The sequence below is a fragment of the Apium graveolens genome, chromosome 10 (assembly GCF_009905375.1).
Source record: "Apium graveolens cultivar Ventura chromosome 10, ASM990537v1, whole genome shotgun sequence".
In the NCBI taxonomy this organism is placed as follows: domain Eukaryota; kingdom Viridiplantae; phylum Streptophyta; class Magnoliopsida; order Apiales; family Apiaceae; genus Apium; species Apium graveolens.
In genome coordinates, this window is record NC_133656.1 from 57,116,312 (window position 1) to 57,123,483 (window position 7,172).

At 40.8% G+C, this 7,172-nt stretch overlaps 2 non-coding genes across 2 annotated transcripts; one reads left to right on the plus strand and one right to left on the minus strand.

The window, feature by feature from the left end:
• The first annotated feature begins 803 nt into the window (after positions 1-803).
• LOC141694521 (small nucleolar RNA R71) lies at positions 804-910 on the plus strand. Its single transcript, XR_012563816.1, has one exon. It is a non-coding gene; the product is annotated as a small nucleolar RNA R71 (small nucleolar RNA).
• Positions 911-4,502: 3,592 nt separating this feature from the next.
• On the minus strand, positions 4,503-4,609 carry LOC141694082 (small nucleolar RNA R71). Its single transcript, XR_012563413.1, has one exon. It is a non-coding gene; the product is annotated as a small nucleolar RNA R71 (small nucleolar RNA).
• Positions 4,610-7,172: the final 2,563 nt, after the last annotated feature.

Below are 7,172 nucleotides of genomic sequence, written 5' to 3' on the forward strand. Positions count from 1 at the left end.
TTCTTCAGGTAACTCTTGAGTTTGTTCGGGATTTGCAACCTTCCCAGACCTCAAAGTGATTCCCTTTACCTGCTCCTTAGCTTCCCTCTTTCCTGGCACTTCAATGTCACTAGGCAATGTACCAGGTTGACGATTTAACAAGGCATTGACAATTTGCCCAATTTGATTTTCCAAGGACTTGATAGAAACAGCTTGACTCTTGCACATAAGCTTCAACTCCTCTAATTGATATTTTTCATTAGCTTGTTGCAGCTGGAGTTGTTGTCTTGGTGCATACTGTGGTTGCTAAAAACCAGGGGGGTTATATTGCTTAGCTGGATACTGCTGAAAAGGCTATTGAACTGCATTCTGAGCGTTGTTCCAGCTGAAATTAGGATGATTACGGTTATTAGGATGATAGGTGGCTGGCACAGGTTGTTGCGATCGCTGGAAGTCGCTCACGAACTGAGCTGATTCACTAGAAATTGCACAGTGATCAGTCTCATGGGCACCAGAACAAAGCTCACATACACTAGTGATTTGATTAACTCCATAATTCGCCAAGGTGTCCATCTTCATCGTCAAAACCTTAAGTTGGGAAGCGATAGCAGTTGTTGCATCCAACTCCCATAATTTCAGCTACTTTTCCCTCAGTCAGTCTCTGGGAAGGATTCTGGTACTTATTAGCAGCCATCAGTTCAATAAGTTCATAAGCTTCATCATAGCTCTTAGCCCACAAGGCTCTTCCTGATGCTGCAACAAACATGGGTCTAGAAGTAGCACCCAATCCATTATAGAAACAGTTGATAATCATCCAATCAGGCATGCCATGATGTGGGCACTTCCTTAGCATCTCCTTATATCGATCCCAAGCCTCACACAGAGATTCTCCAGTTTGCTGAGCAAACTGGGTAAGAGCATTCCTGATTGCAGCAGTCTTCGCCATGTGGAATAATTTAGTGAGAAACTTTTAAGTAAGATCTTCCCAAGTGGTGATAGACCCTGCTGGTAGAGAATGCAACCAGCACTTAGCCTTGTCCCTTAGGGAGAACGCGTATGCATACACCCTCGCTAGAGTACCTGGAACCAGAAAAGGAAAAAATAAGTAACAATGTCTGAGTCAATGAACTTTAACGACCACTGATGGAAAGCACATAAACTATAAATTAACACTGCAGTCCCCGATAGCAGCGCCAAAAACCTATTAGTCACAAAACACGTGCTAATAATACACGCAAGTATACGAGTTCGCAAGTAGTATAGAATCTTTTCTAGTTCGTTCCCACAAAGACTGTATTGGTTAACTGTTTAATTTATGCACCTAAGCAATGATGTATGGTTATTATCCAATGCTAAGATGATAACAAATTAAGATTGTTTATAACTAAGAATTAACTAATAATTATAACTACGAGAATAAGATTGACTGAATTAATATATATGACAAACATTGGATTCTAACTTCATTAAATACTTCATTCAATAGACTTATTATTCTTAACTTTAGCATGCAATGGTGATGATACTAATCAGATAACATGAAACTGATAAACACCAACTTTCGTTGCACGAGTACTATTCTACCAGATATCCACAAAAGAGATAGAAGTTGAATAGGCATCAATTATATTGAGACCCTATTTGTCTATAGAATTTGACAACATAACGGTTTAAGCACAAGTTATCTATCTTGATTACATAGGGAAACTAAGATGGTTAAAATTACCTACGAATCATGCATGATACATACATGAACCTATGCTAGTATGGCAAGTTCTAAATCCTTAAATTCACTTTCGCTTCATTAGGAATTAACACACTATCTTATAAGTTCGCGACGCTCATAAGATGAATACGCACAACCATTACTAGGATATCATACAATCACCACATACTAAAGTATCAAAATAATTTCACTAAAGAAATCCATAAATAAATCCGCTAGAACCCCACGATAACAATTAGCCCATAATCGGACTCATCATCAACGTGGGTTCTGATGAAATCATGATATATAAAACGTAGTCTTTATACGAATAATTAAACCAAGTACAAACAAGAGTATAGGTTCAGCAAAACAAGAAACAAGCATCCAAATTACAACTCAAAACAAAGATTCACAAGAATAAACTAGATCGACTTCACCTTCGTTAAATTGTGGTAAAGGTCTCTTGTCATCTTCTTCTTGCGCTCTGGTAAGTCTCTTTATTAAAACGACCTAATATGGATATATATAGCATCCCTCAACAATCTAGAAGCCTTCCCTTTTAGAATTGTATTAGAAACAGGATTCTTGAATTCGGCATCAGCGCGGCCGCGCGCTATCACAGCGCGTGCGCGCTGTATTTCTGAAACCCCGGCGCGGCCGCGTGCTATCACGGGGTGGGCACGCCATTGATAAGTGGCATTTTATACCACTTAGAACGTCTTAAAATGGCTTAAATTGGTGTCTTGAAATCAAGTATTTTGTGTATTTGATGCGTTTTTCTAGTGTTTATGCATTTCAGGGTATTAGTTGCATTTCGGAGGAGGAATCATCAAGAATAAGCCTTGGCATGTGTTCACCATTGCGAGAGGAAAAGAACGGGCAGATTACGGCGAAGAAACGGAGCAAACCTGGAAATTTTCCAGTAGGGTCCTGCGCGCCCGCGCAACAATGCTGAGCGGCCGCGCAGCAGCCTTGCGCGCCCGCGCAGAAATGCTGAGCGGCCGCGCAGGGTCGGGGGAAAAAGATATATTATTTTAGACTTCTACTTCTGTTTGGCTTCCAACTTCTATGTAATCTGAGTTTTATGGGACTATTATATAAGTAGATTTGAGACGTTTTTCATAGAGAATTAAGAAGAGATTATGTTTTAGATTGTGTTTTGCAAGAAGCGAAGGAGATAAGGAAGAAGACCGATTTAGCACACAGCAGCGAAGAGGAAGCATATATTCTTGTGATTCTTGTTTTGTTGTAACGTTGGATGCTAGTTTTCTTGCTTTGACTTATTTACTCTTGTGACGTACTCTATTTTAATATAATCAGTTTAGTTGTTATTTTCTTGTGTTTGTTTATCATGATTTCATATGAACCCATGATGGCGATAAGTTCTATTATGGGCTAATCGTGATCATGGGGTTGCAACGGATTTATTATGGAATTCTTTAGTTAATTGTTTAATACTTTAGTATGTGATGATTGCATGATATCTAGTATTGGTTGTGCGTATTCGTCTTATGTGCGTCGCGAACATATAAGATAGGGTGTTAATCTCTTGTGAAGCGACGGTGGATCTTGAGATTTAGAACTTGCCATGCTAGCATAGGTTCATGTACGTTGTGCATGATTAGTGGGTAACTCTAACAGTTTTATTTGCCCTATGTAATCAAAAAGGAATAACTTGTGCTTAAATCATTGTGTTGTCAATTTCTGTAGACATATAGGAACTCAACATAATTGATGACTATTCAACTTCTATCTTAATTGTGGATGTTTGGTAGTATGGTATTAGTACAATGAAAGTTGGCTTTTATCAGTTTCGTGTTATTCGATTAATATCATCACTGTCACATGCTAAAGGTAATAACAATGGCTATAGAAGGAAGTAATAATGAAGTTGTGATCTCATGAGTGTTTTATTATTGATAAATTGAAGTGTTAGTTAAGTGGTTAATTAAGTAGTTAATTATAGTTAATATTTAATCAACAATTTTAAGTGTTATCTTAACATTGAGAAGTAATCATACATTGGTGAGTGAGTTTAATTAGACAATAACTTAGTTTGAGTCTCTGAGGGAACGAACTAGAAAGTATTCTATATTACTTGCGAACGCGTATACTTGCGTGAATATTAGTGCGTGATTTCGCCCTAACAAGTTTTTGGCGCCGCTGCCGGGGACTCGGCGTATTTGTTTAGTTTATGTTCTTACCATCATTGGTCATTAGGACTCAGTGATTAGGACGTAGTAGTTAATTACTCTTTTCGGTTGTGTTTCAGGTACTTTAGCAAACGTTTATGCAAACTCGTTCTCGTGCTCGCAAGAGGACCTTAGATACAACTGAGGAGAAAGACGAAGTTCTTGATACACCGGAGAAGTTAGATTTTGAGGATTCGGATTCAGGAACTGAGCAGAAAGAACCAGTAAACATGGGAGATCGTATTGTTCAAGCTGATCCAGCTCTTATGGATTTTTCTCGGCCTAAAATTGATGACATTCAGTCAAGCATCCTTCATCCGGCTATTCAAGCTAACACCTTTGAGATCAAGCCGGGCACTATTCAGATGGTGCAGAATTCTGTTTCTTTTTGAGGAGCGGCAACTGAAGACCCCAACATGCACATAAGGAATTTTGTCGAGATCTGCAGCACTTTTAAGTATAATGGCGTGACTGATGAGGCTATCAAGTTGAGGCTTTTCCCATTCTCACTGAGGGATAAGGCTAAAGACTGGTTATATTCTGAACCAGCTGGGTCCATCACTACGTGGCAAGATCTTGCGCAAAAGTTTCTGGTGAAGTTTTATCCAATGGCAAAGATTGCTGCTATGAGGAGTGCTCTTACTCAATTTGCGCAGCAACCTACAGAATCTATGTGCGAGGCTTGGGAACGCTACAAGGAAATGTTGAGAAAATGTCCACATCATGGAATGCCGGATTGGATGGTAATCACTGGTTTTTATAATGGTTTGGGGGCCCAATCTCGGCCCATGCTCGATGCAGCAGCTGGAGGCGCCTTATGGGCTAAAAGCTATACTGAGGCGTATAATCTTATTGAGACGATGGCTGCAAATGAGCATCAAAACCCAACTCAGAGGATGACGTCAGGCAAGGTAGCAGGTATTCTGGAAGTTGATGCAGCCACCGCTATTGCAGCCCAGCTCCAAGCGCTATCAATGAAGGTTGATTCTTTGGCTACGTATGGAGTTAATCAAATAGCTATGGTTTGTGAGCTTTGTGCAGGTTCTCATGCTACGGATCAGTGTTCTCTTATCAACGAATCTGTTCAGTATGTGAATAATTATCAGCGACAACAGCAGCCTGTGCCAGTGACCTATCATCCTAACAACAGAAATCATCCAAATTTCAGCTGGGGAAATAATCAGAATGCTATTCAGCCACCATATCAGCAAGGAGTGAGTAAACAGTTTAATCCACCTGGATTCCAGCAACCACAGCAGTATGCTACAAGACAATCATATCCTCAACAGGGAAGTGCAGCTGCACCTACTAGTGCTGATTTTGAGGAACTTAAGCTGTTGTGCAAGAGTCAGGCGGTTTCTATCAAGACCTTGGAAAATCAAATCGGTCAATTAGCCAATGAAGTGCTCAATCGTCAACCTGGCACTCTTCCCAGTGACACGGAAGTACCAGGCAGGAAGGAAGCTAAAGAGCAAGTCAAGGCTATTACCTTAAGGTCTGGAAAAGTAGCTCATGCTGAAAAGGCAAAAGAAGTCGAAGCTGAAGTTAGAGATGAAGAATCTAAGCAAAGGGAGAAAGCGGCGGAACCAAGGAAGACTACTGTTGAACACACTCTGCCTGAGGCTAATACAGGGGAGAAACAGCTCTATCCTCCACCACCTTTTCCTAAGAGATTGCAGCAACAAAAGCTGGATAGACAGTTCGGGAAGTTTCTGGAGGTGTTCAAGAAACTTCACATCAATATACCTTTCGCTGAGGCTCTGGAACAAATGCCTAGTTATGCGAAGTTTATGAAGACTATTCTTTCAAGGAAGGTGAAACTGGATGACCTTGAAACCGTTGCTCTTACGGAAGAATGCAGCGCGGTTCTGCAACAAAAGTTACCACCAAAACTGAAAGATCCAGGAAGCTTCACCATTCCTTGCACCATTGGCAATCTAACTTTTGACAAGTGCCTTTGTGATTTGGGAGCAAGCATTAATCTGATGCCTTTGTCGATCTTTAAAAAGCTGGATCTGCCTGATCCAAAACCCACATACATGTCGCTACAATTGGCGGACCGTTCCATTACTTACCCAAGGGGCATAGTTGAGGATGTGTTCGTCAAGGTGGATAAGCTCTTCTTTCCTGTTGATTTTGTTATTCTGGATTTTGAGGAAGATAAGAAGATTCCCATAATCTTGGGGAGGCCTTTCTTGGCTACTGGCCGTACCTTGATAGATGTGCAAAAAGGGGAACTTACTATGCGGGTCCAAGATCAGGATGTGACCTTCAACCTATTCAAGGCAATGAAATTCCCTACAGAAGATGAGGAGTGCTTAAAAGTGGATGTGATTGATTCTGCGGTTACGTCAGAACTCGATCACATGCTAATGTCTGATGCATTGAAAAAGGCCTTAGTGGGGGATTTTGACAGCGATGATGAAGATAGCAACGAGCAATTACAATATCTGAACGCTTCTCCATGGAAGCGAAAGCTCGACATACCATTTGAATCTCTTGGTACTTCTGACCTTAAGAATGCTGAAGGGAAGCTCAAACCATCACTAGAGGAAGCACCTACCTTGGAGCTTAAACCATTACCTGAACACTTGAGGTATGCTTTTTTAGGTGATTCATCTACGCTACCTGTTATTATTTCAGCTGACCTTTCAGGTAGTGAGGAAGACAAGCTCTTAAGGATTTTGAGAGAATTCAAATCGGCTATAGGATGGACCATAGCAGACATCAAGGGGATAAGTCCTTCATATTGTATGCATAAAATTCTGCTAGAGGAAGGAAGTAAGCCAACTGTGGAACATCAACGAAGACTGAATCCCATCATGAAGGAGGTGGTGAAGAAAGAAATTCTGAAATGGCTAGATGCAGGCATCATTTATCCTATTTCTGACAGCTCGTGGGTGAGCCCTGTACAATGTGTTCCTAAGAAAGGAGGTATCACTGTGGTCGCAAATGAAAAGAATGAGCTCATCCCTACTCGAACAGTTACAGGATGGAGAGTATGCATGGATTATAGAAAATTGAACAAAGCCACAAGGAAGGATCACTTCCCTCTCCCATTCATTGATCAAATGCTTGACAGATTGGCGGGACATGAGTATTTTTGTCTTCTGGATGGTTATTCCGGGTATAATCAGATTTGTATTGCACCAGAGGATCAGGAAAAGACTACCTTCACTTGTCCATTTGGCACATTTGCTTTTCGAAGAGTTTCATTTGGGTTATGTGGCGCCCCGGCCACCTTTCAGAGATGTATGATGGCTATATTCTCTGACATGATTGGAAATAACGTC